This window comes from Silene latifolia, chromosome 1 (assembly GCF_048544455.1).
Source record: "Silene latifolia isolate original U9 population chromosome 1, ASM4854445v1, whole genome shotgun sequence".
Taxonomy (NCBI): domain Eukaryota; kingdom Viridiplantae; phylum Streptophyta; class Magnoliopsida; order Caryophyllales; family Caryophyllaceae; genus Silene; species Silene latifolia.
The window spans coordinates 155,535,449-155,551,639 of NC_133526.1; the positions used below are offsets into that span (position 1 = coordinate 155,535,449).

The 16,191-nt window shown below is 35.5% G+C and overlaps 1 long non-coding RNA gene across 1 annotated transcript; it reads right to left on the reverse strand.

Annotated features, from left to right (window-relative positions):
* Positions 1-378: 378 nt before the first annotated feature.
* On the reverse strand, positions 379-1,683 carry LOC141610799 (uncharacterized). Its single transcript, XR_012528410.1, has 2 exons — positions 820-1,683; positions 379-554 (listed from the first exon to the last, which is right to left on the reverse strand). It is a non-coding gene; the product is annotated as an uncharacterized LOC141610799 (long non-coding RNA).
* Between the last annotated feature and the right edge of the window lie 14,508 nt (positions 1,684-16,191).

The following is a 16,191-nucleotide window of genomic DNA, read 5'->3' on the forward strand; positions in this document are numbered from 1 at the left end:
AATGCGACTTCTATGTACATAAACAAGTGCAGCCCCGATAAGAATACAAGAGCCATAATAAACTTACTGTTAGTCCTTACGCTAAACTACTCATGAAGACTCGTACGCATGAATTAATTTTAGATGAATAATAGCAAACAATCAGAATGAATTATATATAAATTGCCCTAATTAAAGGTTCTACGGGAGTTATGGTTAGGTTTACGGGTGGTAATTGGGTACTCACGACATTAAAATACCCGAGGGTATCTCTCGCTTTTGTCTTTCCCCTCAAATCATTTGGATGGATTTAGAGTTGCCAAAACGCGACGTCATGAGGTGGAAAATATTTGTAAGGCCTAGTCGGTCGAATGGACCTTCTAAGTATACAACATACTTTACCGAGGGTGAAATAGGGTAGCTTAAGATGGCATAATATTGACTTACGGAGAGCCTATGCCTTTTTTGTCTCAGTAATATACACAATAAAAGAGATACGGAGTATATGATAAGAAATACATAAAAAAGAAAAAAAAAATCACATCGTAGCAAACAGTTTATCTTGCGTTCAACACCTGTGCATATGTGCCAAAAGAACAATTAGAAATCAGCAACTCATTCATATACTCAGTGAACATTATCAAACACGATTTTACTGTCAAGCTTATGCATTAAATACTAATGTAACCTCCAATTCAGCGAGCTAAATTTGACAAATAGTGCGCAATTTCACGAGCTAAATTTGACAAATAGTGAGCAATTTCACTAAGCAACAAGTACCTTGAAAAAAAAAAAAAATTCGTCAGATATATAAAATTATAAACAAATTTCAAGTCTTACCCTCTGAATGAGTCCCCGACGGAGTCGCCACTGTAAAATATATAAATAATATGGAGTCGTCAGTAAGTTTTATAAAAAACATACAAAAACAAATTTAACGGAAAAGTCCTTTTTGATCCCTGGAATGGGGACTGATCCGTCACTCCGGTCTGAACCAAAAATTGCGGATTCGGGGGTAAAGGTACGGTCAGGGAAGGTGTTAGGCACCCGGACCGCCCGTTAAACTAACGGCCTCTACTATTTATTTGTAATATTATATATTTGACGATTTAAACAAAAGAAAAGGTTAATTATACAATTTTATACATAAGACAATATAAAAGAATAGAGAAAAGCTTATTTGAATCTGGTACCCCAGGCCTATGTGGATGTTGTATGAAGTTTGATTTGAAACTGGGATAGTATATTTGAGATGGTAATTTGTATGAGTATGGATCTGGTATTTGCTTTGTATATGTGAATCTGGTATTATGTGAATCTTGTCTTCAGTATTACTTTTTGTGCTTCGTCTGGTTTTGTGTTTGTCCGTCTCTCTTTTGTGAAGGTCTCACGATTTTTATAGTAGTTGGAGTTCATATTGGCAGTATTTGATAATAATAAGGAAACCATGGAAATCCTTATCTTATTAGCCTAGCAATTCTTATCCTCCCGCTGTCAATCTTAATCTCATACTCGATCTTCTATTCATCCACGTTTGTTTGCCCTTGCCAAACTCCAATGCTCATACTCCGTAAGTCATAACTATTCCACTATGATGGACAATGATATACAAATAATAGATAAAGTTTTACTCTTGTTATTTAGGAGTGGCTTCCATAATCCGTACTAAGACAGCTAATAATTTGTAGCTGATCGAAAGGTGGATTGCCTTTAATAGTGTAAATTAATTATGCATTATGGGTTAATAAGATAGCCTTTCTTACATTCTTGGACCAGGTTTGAACATTAATATGACGAGTATATTTGAGCCACTTGAATATAAATCTAATCCGTTTTAGGCGGATGATATATTATTTGACTGTCTTATAAAATATTTGTCAAGTGAAATGAAAAGAAATGGAAGGCTTTAAGTTGCTTTTGTAACATTTTGAGTAATTTCTCGAAGAATAAGCATCAAGAGCCTTTAATTATAACATTGTCAATTTTCATCGAGTCCTTAAATTTAAGCCTCATCATCGGGTACCCGCAAGGCTAGGTAGACATTTTGAGGTGTCTACAATCTTGATCCATGTAGCGGGAGTGAGCTCCAATCTCCATCTTTAGTCTTCTTTGAAAATTACAATAAATAAATTTACATAATAAACCTATTTATTGCATTCTAATTTCAAAACCCAAAACTAAAGAAAAACAAAGGAGATTCGAGATCTCATAATTACATAAAAATTATGTTTCCTTCATTACGAAAACATAATTTGACTAAGGCCACACTAAGTATTACAAATTACAACTGATTGCAAAAAAAATACGTAAATAAATTCATTCAACGATTCATTCAACAAAAGAAAAGCATCAGCTAAAAAAAAATTAAACATGCAAAACATAATTCTTTAATTATGTAGATTAATTTCATCCAAACCACCTATTTAATTGATTAAATTAAGTGACAATTCCTCAATTAATCACATTAATTTTAATCTTAATTCATATTAAACTTGTAATATGAATTTAATCCATCAATATTTTAAACTGCTTTAAAAAAATTAGGTATTTATGAATTATGAACCGCTTCACAATTATTTATCATACATTGCAAATTTAATGTATAATCATAATAGGCCAAAAACAACAAGAAAAAAACAGAAATTTTTTTCTTCAAAGAAATGCTCTCGGCATAAACAAACATCCCAAAAAAAATTTTCTCAGTTTTTCTTCAAAAACCGAAAAAAAAAAAACAATTTTTTTTTTTAAATCTGCTGTTCGTGAACAGTAACAGGAACTGAAATTTTTTTTTTATTTTTATTTTTTCTCGGCTGTAAACCGAAACAAAAACAAAAACCCTCTTTTTTTATTTTTATCTTCACGATTTTTCTGTAAAAACCAAAACAAACTTTTTTTTTTTAATCAGGCCACTATGAACAGTAACCAAAAAAAAAAAAAAAAAATTCCGGCTCAAATTAAAACAAGAACCCTAATGCCTTTTTTTATGTCTTTTTTGCGGCAAAAATGCCTTAAAACATAAATTTACATCCAATTTTATGAAAATCATCAAAATTAAAATTCGTGGCCTTGGCTCTGATACCACTTGTGGGATTTATCTGTATGCATCCCTTTAAATTTAAGGACTATAACGAATTATGACATGATGAAACTAGTCATAAAATTGAATTGCATAAACAAAATTGTAAAGGATTAAGAAATAACCTTCGGTCCTAGCAAATACGGCCTAAGAACAATATCAAAGTTGATATTCGCCTATCAGTTGCACCCAAGACGATATGAGATATGCCCTTAACTTGTTGCTAGAATCGATCCCTCAAATTTCAGTAAATTAAATTAGGGTTTATCGTTTTTGTGTTTTTGATGAGAGGCAAGCAAATGGGAAAAATGAATTAGGTTTAGAAAAAAACCCCTAACTCTCCTTATAACCGAGTATATGGAGAAATAGGGTTGATTTTCTTTTTCCAAAAATCGGCCCATATGAACCGAAATAATAAGGATTAAAATCCTTATTTTCGGTTATTCCAAAAATGTATAAATGTGTTAAATATAAATTGTCATCTAGTGAGGATCGAACCCATGACCTCTTGGTTTGAGTACCCTCACTATTACCACTATGACACATTCATCTTGTTGATATTAAATATAACCGATTACATTTAATTACGAATTATCATATTAATTCGTCCAAGCTAACATTACATACATTTAATTAAATATAACTTATTATATTCAATTTACGAATTGACAGTTAATTCGTCTCAACTAATATTATTTAATCTTCATTAAATAATTGTCTTATCAACACATTGACTAACTGTTTAGTCATATAAGGCATCAATGTGATTATATTTCTATAACCACATCTCTCAAACACATCCTATATGTGTGACCTTTAGGGATCAGTTGATCACCGCCATCTGTATGATAATAACGTCAGACTTTCTAGCAAGCCAACTGTTATTAGGTAATCGTTAATCAACTGATTAAAATACGAAGTATACCCTTGTGAACCTGTAAGAGATTTACAAATGTTATCACACTAATTTGTGGAGAACATAAGCTCCAACAAAATGGCGACCAAAAACTAAGCCTAAATCGTTCACAGTCTATGGTTTGAAAACCATTTATTACACACACAACAAAACTGAAATGTTCGAAAATCAACTAAAAAAACTAAAAATCCGAGTTTCCTCCCGGACAGCGCTAGTTTCAGACAGGTCCCAGCTCGACCTTATTTTCTTCATCCAATTGCTCCAGTTGGTCACAATCAAAGCAACTCAAAGCGCTTAGCATAAGATCATAAATCTACGCAGGTGCTACACAAAAGCATAAGTAGCACAAAAATAGAAAAGGAGCATATGAAAGCAAACTAAAGTACCGTCTCAGCCTAACAAATTTTCGATGACAAATATGGTGAAACTTTATAAACCTATTTGTCCAACCGAGAGAGGGTGGAGCATCAAAACAGGAAGCAGAAGTCACATGAGGTAATTCACTATTAGTCATAACAATAATCATGAAGTAATTGTTAACTACCTTAGGTTGGTCGCTCCTAATGTCAGAATCATTGATAAAAGAGTATACTACCTCTACCGTGCTAGAAGCATTCACCGACTCAGCTACCTTCTCGTTCCCCTCTTTTATGAATTTTGTCCCATATATTGCAGCCTCTAAGGCGTCCAGCACGACTTTCCAAATGGGGGATTCACCATAACCATTGTCTTTGTCCAAATCGTCATCCGAAGCGGACCTAGATGACATATGATTGCTCTCCATGGCCATTATATTCGATCGAGCAAAGATGGTACACGATCGAGAACTTTCCTCCTGAATATTACTCGATCGAACAAAAAGATCCGTTCGATCGAGCTCTTCCTAAGATAATCCATTCGATCGAGCATTGTAGCCAGTTCGATCGAGCTCTTTTTGCTTCTCTGAGTGCCTAAAGTTCGACGTGGAAGCTAACTGAGCAATTTGAGACTCAAGTTCCTTGATTTGAGCTTCCATAGATCTATCGTCTTCTTACAATTGAAGTGCAAGTGCCTTCACTAAAGACTTCAATTCAGCAATCTCTTCTTTCTGTTTATCAGGAGGAGCTTGTTGTTGCGGTGGCCAAACGAATGGAGGCTTTTGATAGCCTCGTTTCTAAGCGGATGTGGCGGCACATATGCAAAGGGGTGACTAGCTTGTCTATGCTGCCTGAACGCATAGACTTCATCGCTCCCCGCCAAGCAGATAATAGCTTTATGCCCAGCAGCACCACATCTCTCACAGTGCACCACCTGTTGCGCCATAGGATGGAACATAGGTGGAAGATCAAAGGTACTCAAGCCTTCCCTTTTATGATCTTTTACCTAGATCTGCCTAGGTAGGACCTGTAGGACCTATCAAAACAGCACTAGAGGAAAAGATAAGAACTGCCTCAAGAAATAAATTCCTTGAGGCTAAAGACAGACAAAAAGAAACAAGTAAATAAAATAGTTGCCTCCCCGGCAACGGCGCCAAAATTTGACACGGCTGTCGCAGCCCTATCAAAAATAAAACCAACTGGCTCTACTAATGCAGTAGAGGTAAGTCAGGTATCGTTTCTAGAGGGAGGCGGTCACTATCTACTCGTTATTCGGTATGTCTAAGTTCACAAAACGGGGGGTTTGAGTTGATTTCTAACCAAGAACTAAATTAAAAGTAAGGATGAAATAAGAGATTAATCAAGTAGAGATAAGCATGCCAGGATATCAATTCACCATGATATTATACAAATCAGCTAAAAGTAGGTCGGTCGATCTGATGTGAGAAAGGTAAAGGAAAGGTCCTTTCGGTCCGCTATCCGTCCTAAAATACTACTGGCTTAGCTTTCGCCCTCACTAGTGTAGTCTATTGTTCATAGCAGGTCTATTCATTCCAATCTTTCAATCTAGGTCTGAATTTAACCAAGTTAACTAATTCAGTTGCATGCATTCAACTAAATGATTACAATTATATTGCTAACGAAATAATTCTCACAACAAAACTTTCTAAGCCAACTCTCGCATCATCGCTAAACTACCATGGTTCCCCTAATCCTAGCATTAAAGGACTAGCTACACATGATAACTAGTAAAACAATAACGAAAGAATAAGCAAGAACAAACATAATAAAAGATATAAACAAAACAGAGGAAAGATTAAATAGAAAAAGAGTAAGAGAAAGATTACATAAGCGAGATCCAGAAAGTAGAGGAACAAAGTAACGATGAACAGTAAAGAGTTTTTCTAGTGAAAAGAGTTGATCCCTAAACCTAATGACGTATTTTCTATTTATAGGAGAGATATTTATTAAACCTAAGACACGATATTAAGATAAAATCACGCGTCCAAAGAAAAGCACTCGATCGAGCATGTTCATATCACTCGATCGAACAAATCCAAGCTAAAACCTCTCGATCGTGTACTTTTGTTACTCGATCGAGGATCTCCAATTAAGCACCTCTCGATCGAGTACTTTGGGTGGTCGATCGAGTAGATTAGGTGGTCGATCGAGTAGATTAACTTCTCGATCGGCGCGTAATTCTTGCTTCGCGCACTAAATTTCAAACACCCGCCATTTATTCGTTACTTGGGCAAATAGAGCTTTTTTGGTGGCGTTGGAAAGCTAACAGGACAATATTTCATCTCCAATTGGAATCACATGTTAAACAGTTGTAAAACTCGAGATATGCCTCTTCAAATTAGGCACTAGTAATTTGAAGCTCTTCCTTTGCTCGCCTAGCTTCCTTACTTCTATGCGCATCTCAAAATAGTAGTCTCCATGCTCTAACTCAACTCATCTCCTAAATGCATGCATAGGGACATGTTTTAGGCTTGATTATACTCCTCTCCGATTTATACCTGCAAATAATACAAGAGAAACTAAAGTAGACAATTCGGGGGACATTTGTAGCTAAACACTACACAAAATGCATAGAGATGCGTGCAAATATGGTACAATAAGTCTATATAAAATCTATGCATCACCTTCCTCCAAACTCATACACAAATTATATTTTCACAATCCTTGCTATTATCTCTATAACATATTTATCTCCAAATAATTTTATGGGGATTATTTGTATAGACCTTTAGACCTACGTTTTGGGTCTCTTATTTTTATGGGTAAAGAAGAATATCTTTTAATGGTGTTTTCAAGGGTTCGTTTTGTTTCATTCCTTTGATGTTTTAAAAGAGGATCTGCATGCACGACTTCTTGCACATGGGTTCGTGCGTCCTTAAAGGCGGTTTTGGGTAGTTGACATGTGCGTTAGAGACAAGGATTTGATGGTCGTGTCTTTCATGGAGTTTTCATTCTTATTTCGTATCATTAATTACTAATAAGGTAACTAGGTGTTTCTCTTTTAATTGTGTTTATGCCAATTGATGTAATTAATATGATTTAATGATTGATTTGTATGATTGGTTCATGTTTGATTATTTATTATCATGATTAATTATGTTTTCGCATGTTTGGAGATGTTTTAAGGTATTAATTATATATCATATGTTGTTATGCGTTAAATATGGATGTCATGAGCGCAATTAGGGTTTACGAATCAAACCCTAGTGGCGGCATGATAGGCGGCCAGAGTGCTCTCCAAAGTTATAGCTAAAGCAAGTATAACCTTGATGATGATTCGAGTGTTATAGCTGAAGTTAGTACAACTTTGGGTCATTACTCTAGTTATGGCTGTTTGAGGTATAGCCTTGGAAATATGAATCCAGGTTATAGCCTAATCTACTATAACATTGAAGTACGAGATAAGGTTATAGCTGAAATTAACGTAACCCTGAGATTTATGGCTCAAGGTTATGGTTGGAACTAGTATAACTTTGAGTTCCGTGTCAAGGTTATACTTGAGGTAGGTATAAATTCAAGTTATATGTGTTGAAGTTATAGTCGAGGTTACTATAACCTCGCATCCTGAGTTCATGTTATGGTTAAGGTTACTATAACATTAATCATTAATACTTGTTCACATATTGTGTTGTGTTCAGTTATTAAATGACATTGTGTTTGCTTATGTCGTTGGTTACTCTTGTTCATATGATAAGTAGAATGGTCAGTTATACTATCCTATGAGTTGAGTCGTGATTTTATTCACGCATGTTGGTACAGTCGGTTATATTGTGCATTGGTTTGTTGCTAGTTTGAATAGATGACGGTACTTTCAGTTATATACTATCGAAATGAACCAACGCCACCCGTTGATGCGGGATTTATTTTTGTCTATGTTCGGAGGTGGCCAGAGGCAGTGGTTATACGCTCTAGGTCCCGAGCTTCGTTCGGTTTGCATCGAGAGTCTGGCCATGTCTTAGACATTTAGGCAGTGGTTATACGCTATACATAGTACCATGGAGGCAGTGGTTATACGCTCCACACCGATGGAGGTAGTGGTTATACGCTCCGTCAGCTAGAGGCAGTGGTTATACACTCTGCCAAGTTAGAGGCAGTGGTTATACGCTCTAACGGGCGTTCGCTCTATTTGCTATGCTTTGTTGCTAGCTTTATGCCTTCTGTTGCTGTGGATTGTGTGTTTACCATGTTCGCTATGCTTTAATGCTAGCATTGTGCCTTAAGTTGTTATGGGTCGTGTGTTACTTTGGTTGTAAGTATACATGGTCTAGTGGTTGCATATGATCTAGGTTTGCATGATTTCGTCCGTTTAAGATTGATCAAGTCATGATAAGCTGTAATGGGTTTTCATGAGTATAGATGGTCTCACATGTTTACTGGTTTTGCATTTCAATTGTTAATGATTGTTAGTTATATTCAATTGTTGTAAACATGACTGGGAGAGCATTTAGTTACTCCCGACTGATTGTCGACCCCCATTCTCAGGCTGTTCAGATGATTACTGTTTTGGATGATATCTTGCTGGGAAGTACTGTGCGGCGAGATGAATAATAAATTAGGAGTTGTTTTCATGTTTTGAGAACCTTTGAATAATGTATTAGTTTTGTTTTGGATTTAGTAGCGAACCGGATTGGTCAGGTGTTTCCACCACCTTGACCCTTTTATTAGATTTATACTCTGATATTTACTTTATATTACGTTTTTCCTTTGTTTTATAATCCGGGTTGTTACAATTGGTATTAGAGCGAACACGCTCCTAACTCTTGCTTAGTAATGACTAAAATAGAATGACTTAGTAAATGAGTGAGAGTAAGTAGTGTAGAAACAATTAAGGACTTGTTTATTTATGCCTTAATTAACGTTTCATACCTTTATTAGTTCTATTACATGTATTGACCATGTACTTACATGTTTATGCCTTAATGTTTCTTATCGTTATTAATTTTATTACATGTGTTGTCAGTCATGTACTTGTTTGATTATGTGTTGATGTTTCATGTCGATATTAATTGTATTCCATGTGTTGTTCATTTACTTGCTTGTTTGTGCTTTAATATTTCATATTGTTATTAATGGTATTAATTGTTTTGTTCATGTATTTGTTTGTTTATGTCTCAATTTTTGTCGTCATTAATTGTATTAAATGTATAGTTTAAGTATTGTGTTGTTTATGACTTGATGTTTTATTTCGTCATTAATTGTATAAAATTTGTTTTCATGAACGGCTTTTCGACTATGCTTTGTTGATTTGAAAGATGGTCGATTTTGAAAATGTTTCTTACATGTTACTTATCGTGCGTATGGGTACATGTCTGTCAAAACTTTTAATCCTAGGTAACCCGAGCTTTACTCTTATCGTACTTTCATCCTTTTGGATCATTTTATGGTTGTGTCCTTGTTTGAGGTAATTTCGAGGTTGATCCCCTAGTGGTTTCTTGAGGTATAAAGTTAGGATTGATTGGCAGATTGAGATGTTCAAGTATGAAAGAGAAGAGCGTGTTTATTATGAGTTTGGTAACGAAGAAGTTTACTTTGGGATTACAGGTTGTTGAGATGAGGTTTATTTGGGAATAGAAGTTGTTATGACAATGTTTCCTTTGGGATTATAGGTGTTAAGTTCTTTTATGTATTTGAGCAAAACCTTATTGATGATAAATGGTGATGATATGTGCAATAAGATGTATGATTGTGGTTTATAGTTTCGCAAGAAGTGAGAGACACAATGAGTAGATTTATTTTATGGTTATTTGGGAATGTTGAGACTTATACTCTTCTCCGTGAGAATTATTGGATATTGTCTTGTGTTAAAGGAAAATTTATGCGAGTTATTTATGGATTGAGGATAGAATAATGGAAATTGATTGAATGTTATCGTGGAGTTTAGATTGAGCATGTTGGGAATTTTGGAGACTTTGCTCGTATTTAAATGGAATACCATGTTTGAGGAGTAAGAATCGTTAATAACTATTTGTGAGTTATAAAAGATTTTATGATTTATCCGTTGAGGATTTATTTACTGATCATACGTTTTAAAGGATTGTTTGAGAGAGACAAACAATAATTTATGGACTTGTGAGATGTTAATGTCAAAGTGCTCTAGAGTTGACTTAGTGAACGGACATGTTGACGATGATTATAATGGATCGTGGTGTGCATATTTTGAGGGTATAGAGATTGCTATGGATTGATTCGTTAGGTGTGATTAGATGGAGTTCTTGAGAGTGGAAGGACTTGAGAGTTGATGTCATGAGAGTTTATGATCTTGAGAGTTAATAATCTAAGGAATGTAGTGATTGTAAAGGGGTTATTATATAGAGATTGGTTGGTCCTGAAGTGTTATGGAGATTTGATGAAAGGATGTTGTGAGACGTCGTTACCTTGAGTGATGATTGTACCAGAATTGTAAGACCCTGATTATCTGCTTTATTTATTTTATCTTAAAGTATCGTCTTCGGGTAGATAGACTAGTTCTTGGAGTCGTCTATTCTTGTCGTCCTTGCACGTGTTAACCATACCTCTTCTATTTGGTCCTTCAGACCAAAAGTTTATTTTATCTTTGTCCTCTGTTTGTTTTATTTATCGTTACTCTCTATTTGTTCTTTATTTAAACTCTAGTTCCTTCTTATTTGAACTTTTGTAATTACCCTTTTCTTATTAATTTCTCTCTAAGCTTTTACTTCGGAAAAGAATGTGTTCTCTTGCTTTGTGGTATTACACGAAAATGTTTTGTTTTGGTTTGCAAGTTATTGATTCTTTCATGGTAACTTGAAAATGTTTGAAATCACTTTAGAGCTACTTGTGATCATCTTGTACTGGAAGGTTGGATCCTTTGACGAGCGATGTTAGATGCTTGGAGTTTGGAGTTTGACGCTTGGTTATTCAAGGTGGAGATCATAGTAACATAGTTGTATGCGAGTGTGATTTGGGATAACATATAGAGTTTTGGAGAAGGTGTATTAAAGGTGTTATTTTGAGCTCTGAAAGTTCGAGGATGTACTTACATTGAGGGTACATAGATGTTTGTTTGTTATATCTAAGGTTAAAGATGTTTCATTTAAAGAGTATGAGTGATTAATTGAAGGGCATAGATTCATACAGTTTTGTGGTGGATTTGTGATGTTGAGATGATGTTCATGGATAGTAAACTGTGATTAGAAATTGAGGTTATAAGCTTGATTTTTATATCAATACAGATAGTAAGATTTGTATGGTGATATCATTACTAATTGCTTTGATGGAAATGCGTCATCGATTGCAAGTATGTTGCGGTACAATAGGTACTAGCTTATCTAAAGATGTATAGTTCCTTGGGTATTTAGGAATGTCATGATCATAAGTGTTCAAATGAAGTGACTGGTTCTTGAGAGTGCGACTAATAATTTTGTCATGAGTTTGCGGCTGCATAGAATTTTGACAGTTTAGTCGGAGTTTGGGGTTTGAGATTGATGACTTTGGATATTAGATATATATTGAGAATCATCGAGATTTATTAAAGGCTTTTGAACTTAAGAGTTGTAAATGGAGGTAAGCGCTACCAACTTTGAGGATGTTATGGTAGCAATAATTTAATGGCACTCGTGAATGGAGGAGTTTTCTCATTCGAAAGAAACTCTTGGTTTAGAGATTATCTGTTTGGGGCTTTGACTGATGTTAGATCTTGTGGTGAATGGTAAACTAAAATTGGAGTATTTGTTAAAAGTTATGTGGATTCTGAGAGGTCGTATATCTTGTTTAATGATGGTAAATGGTAGTTGGATGAGTGTTTGAAATATGAGGACTAGATGTTGGCTTAATGATCATTTCATGTGTGATGGTATGAGTTTGATATGACTTTTGAGATTGTAAAGTGAATGGAGATGATAATAACTTTGAGGATTGGGATGTTTCCTTTGGTTTAAGTTTGGACAAGGATCAGAGTGTGCAGCGGTTAGGATTCCGAGATGACTTTGTTGATGATCACTTGTAATTCTTACCTTCTTTTAATCTTATCTTTGAAATTCAAGTTTCGAGGACGAAACTTCTTTTTAAGGGGTTGGATTGTAACATCCCGTATTTTATAATAATATTTTATCATATAAGTATTTTATTTAATTAATTATTTCAAAGTTTATAAATGTATTTTGGAAATATTTATATTTATAGCTTCCGTTCTATATTTTATTATTTCTCGTTTTGACCTACTTCGGATAGGTTAAAATGTCCGTGCACTATTTAACTATTTTAATTTAATGATTATCTTTTTATTATAATCTCTCCTTGCGTTTTAATATGGTCTAATCCAATTGGTAATCAGATAATCCATTGTATGAACTAATGGACTCAAAGCCCACTTGTTAACCCTCTTACAAATATAAAACCCTAAAGCAAGCAAGCAAGCTGCTCACTTATTTCTCACGTTACCTCCACACGCCTCTCCTCCTCTCTTTCTTTCTTTTGTTCTTCTTTTCTCCCTTTGACTCCATTGTTGAATATCTTTCCTTCCTCCAAACTCACACACAAATTATATTTTCACAATCCTTACTCTTATCTCTACAACATATTTATCTCCAAATAATTTTATGGGGATTATTTGTATAAACCTACGTTTTGGGTCTCTTATTTTTATGGGTAAAGAAGAATATCTTTTCATGGTGTTTTCAAGGGTTCGTTTTGTGTCATTCCTTTGATGTTTTAAAAGAGGATCTGCATGGACGACTTCTTGCACATGGGTTCGTGCGTCCTTAAAGGTGGTTTTGGGTAGTTGACATGTTCGTTGGAGACAAGGATTTGATGGTCGTGTCTTTAATGGAGTTTTCATTCTTATTTCGTATCATTAATTACTAATAAGGTAACTAGGTGTTTCTCTTTTAATTGTGTTTATGCCAATTGATGTAATTAATATGATTTAATGATTGTTTATTATGATTGGTACATGTTTGATTGTTTATTATCATGATTAATTATGTTTTCGTAAGTTTGTAGATGTTTTAATGTATTAATTATATATAATATGTTGTTATACGTTAAATACGGGTGTCATGAGCGCAATTAGGGTTTACGAATGAAACCCTAGTGGCGGCATGATAGGCGGCCAAGAGTGCTCTCCAAATTATAGCTAAAGCTAGTATAACCTTGATGATGATTCGAGTGTTATAGCTGAAGTTAGTACAACTTTGGATCGTTACTCTAGTTATGGCTGTTTGAGGTATAACCTTGGAAATATGAATCCAGGTTATAGCCTAATCTACTATAACATTGATGTACGAGTTAAGGTTATAGCTGAAATTAACGTAACCCTGAGATTTATGGCTCAAGGTTATGGTTGGAACTAGTATAACTTTGAGTTCCGTGTCAAGGTTATATTTCAAGTTATATGTGTTGAAGTTATAGTCGAGGTTACTATAACCTCGCATCCCGAGTTCATGTTATGGTTAAGGTTACTATAACATTAATCAATAATACTTGTTCACATGTTGTGTTGTGTTCAGTTATTAAATGCCATTGTGTTTGCTTATGTCGTTGGTTACTGTTGTTCATCTGATAAGTAGGATTGTCAGTTATACTATCCTGTGATTTGAGTCGTGATGTTGTTCACTGATGCGTGCATTTTATATAGGCATTTTGTATTTTATTTGCACGCATTCCTATGCATATTTAGTAGTGTTTAGCTACAAATGTCCCCCGAATTGTCTACTTTGGTTTCTCTTCTATTATTTGCAGGTATGAACCGGAGAGGAGCGTAATCAAGCCTAAAACATGTCCCTATGCATGCATTTAGGAGATGAGTTGAGTCGGAGCTTGGAGACCACTATTTTGAGATGCGCATAGAAGTAAGGAAGCTTAGCGGACAAAGGAAGAGCTTTATTTTGCTAGTGCCTACTTTGAAGAGTCATATCTTAAGTTCTACAAATGATTTTCAAGTGATTCTAATTGGAGATGAAATCTTGTCCTCTTATCTTTCCAACGCCACAAGAAACGCTCTATTTGCCCAAGTAACGAAGAAATGGCAGCCGTTTGAAGTTCAGTGTGCGAAGCAGGAATTGTGCGCTGGAAAGTACTCGATCGAGTACTATCTTGTTCGATCGAGTACCTAATGTCCTTGATCGAATGGTGCCTTTTTGATAGTGTTCGATCGAGTACCTAATGTCCTCGATCGAGAGGTTTTTTTCTAGGAGTTACTCGATCGAGGAGTTCTAAAGTCCTCGATCGAGTACTTTTCTATCTGACGCAAGATTTTAATATCTTGTCATCGTATCTTAGGAAAATAAATATCTCCCCTATAAATAGGAGAGACTTAATTAGGTTTTATCATCTTTCATATAACTTTTTCCTCTGTTTCTTATTCTATTCGACGTTGCTCTTCCCTTTCGGATCCGAACTCTTGTAATTTCTTTTCTCTCTTTTATGTTATTTCCCTTTTGCACATCTCTTTTTATCATGTTGTTTATTATTTCTTCATCTTTCGTTCTTGCTTTATTTACCACTATGCATAGCTAATTTCCTTGCTAGGATTTAGGGGATTCAATGAGTTGATGTTAGTTGCTAATTAGGTTTGCAGATCTGTTGCTAAAATCATGTCTTTGTTGTTAATCACTGCATTTAATTGCATTTAGCTGCTTGAGTCGACACATTTAGCTAGTTGATTTGGTACGCCTTGACCTAGATCGAAAGATTAGAAGGGGTAAGGCCTGCAGTGAACATTAGGACACTCTAATAAGGGCGAAAGTTAAGTTAGTAGTGTTTTAGGGTGAATAGAGGACCGAAAGGACGTATTCACTGCCCCTTAGACTGATACAAGTGACCGATCTGTGGCCTTAGCTGTAATTATCTGACATTCATTGGTGACCCGACAATCCTAGTTCTCTCTCCTTATTGTTAGTCCCTTTTATTCTTTTCTCTGCTTTAGTTAGTCAGTTTAGATAACAAATCAACGAAACCCCCAGTTTAGTGACATTAGACAGACTAGAATAACAAGTAGATAGTGACCGCCTCCCTGTAGATACGACACCCGACTTACTTCTGCTGCATAAGTTAGATCCGGTTGGTTTTATTTTTGATAGGGTTGCGACAGCCGTGTCAAATTTTGGCGTCGTTGCCGGGGAGGCAACTATTTTATTTGCTTGTTTTATTTTTGTCTGTCTTTAGCCTCAAGGAATTTATTCCTTGAGGCATTCTTTTCTTTTCCTCTAGTGCTGTTTTGATAAGTCCTACAGGTCCTACCTAGGCAGATCTAGGTAAAAGATCATCAAAGGGAAGGCTTGAGTACCTTTGATCTTCCACCTATGTTCCATCCTATGGCGCAACAAGTGGTGCACTGTGAGAGATTTGGTGCTACTGGGCACGAAGCTGTTATTTGTTTGGCAGAGAACGACGAGGTCTATGCGTTTAGGCAGCGTAGACAAGCTAGTCATTCCTTCGTATATGAGCCACCACATCCGCTGCAGCAACGAGGTTATCAAAAGCATCCATTTATCTGGCCACCGCAACAACAAACCCCTCCTCCTGTCACAAAGAATGAAGAAATTGCTGATTTGAAGTTTTTGGTGAAGGCACTTGCACTTCAAATGCAAGAAACCGAGAAATCTAGAGAGGCTCACCTCGCGCTACATGAATCTCAACTAGTTCAATTAGATGCAGAGTCGGATTCTAGGGACTCAGAGACGGTATATGTTGTTTTTACCGAGAATAGTCTTTCCCATGAAAGACATGAGTTGTCTATTGATGATGAAGACATGTATGACTCTGAAGTTGAAGGTGCTAATAAAGGTGAAGCTTTTCTCGAATATTTCACCACGGTTCAGCATTAGGAGTTTGATCGAGCAGATTCCAACACTCGATCGAACAATTTGGAGGAGGATTTGCTCGAT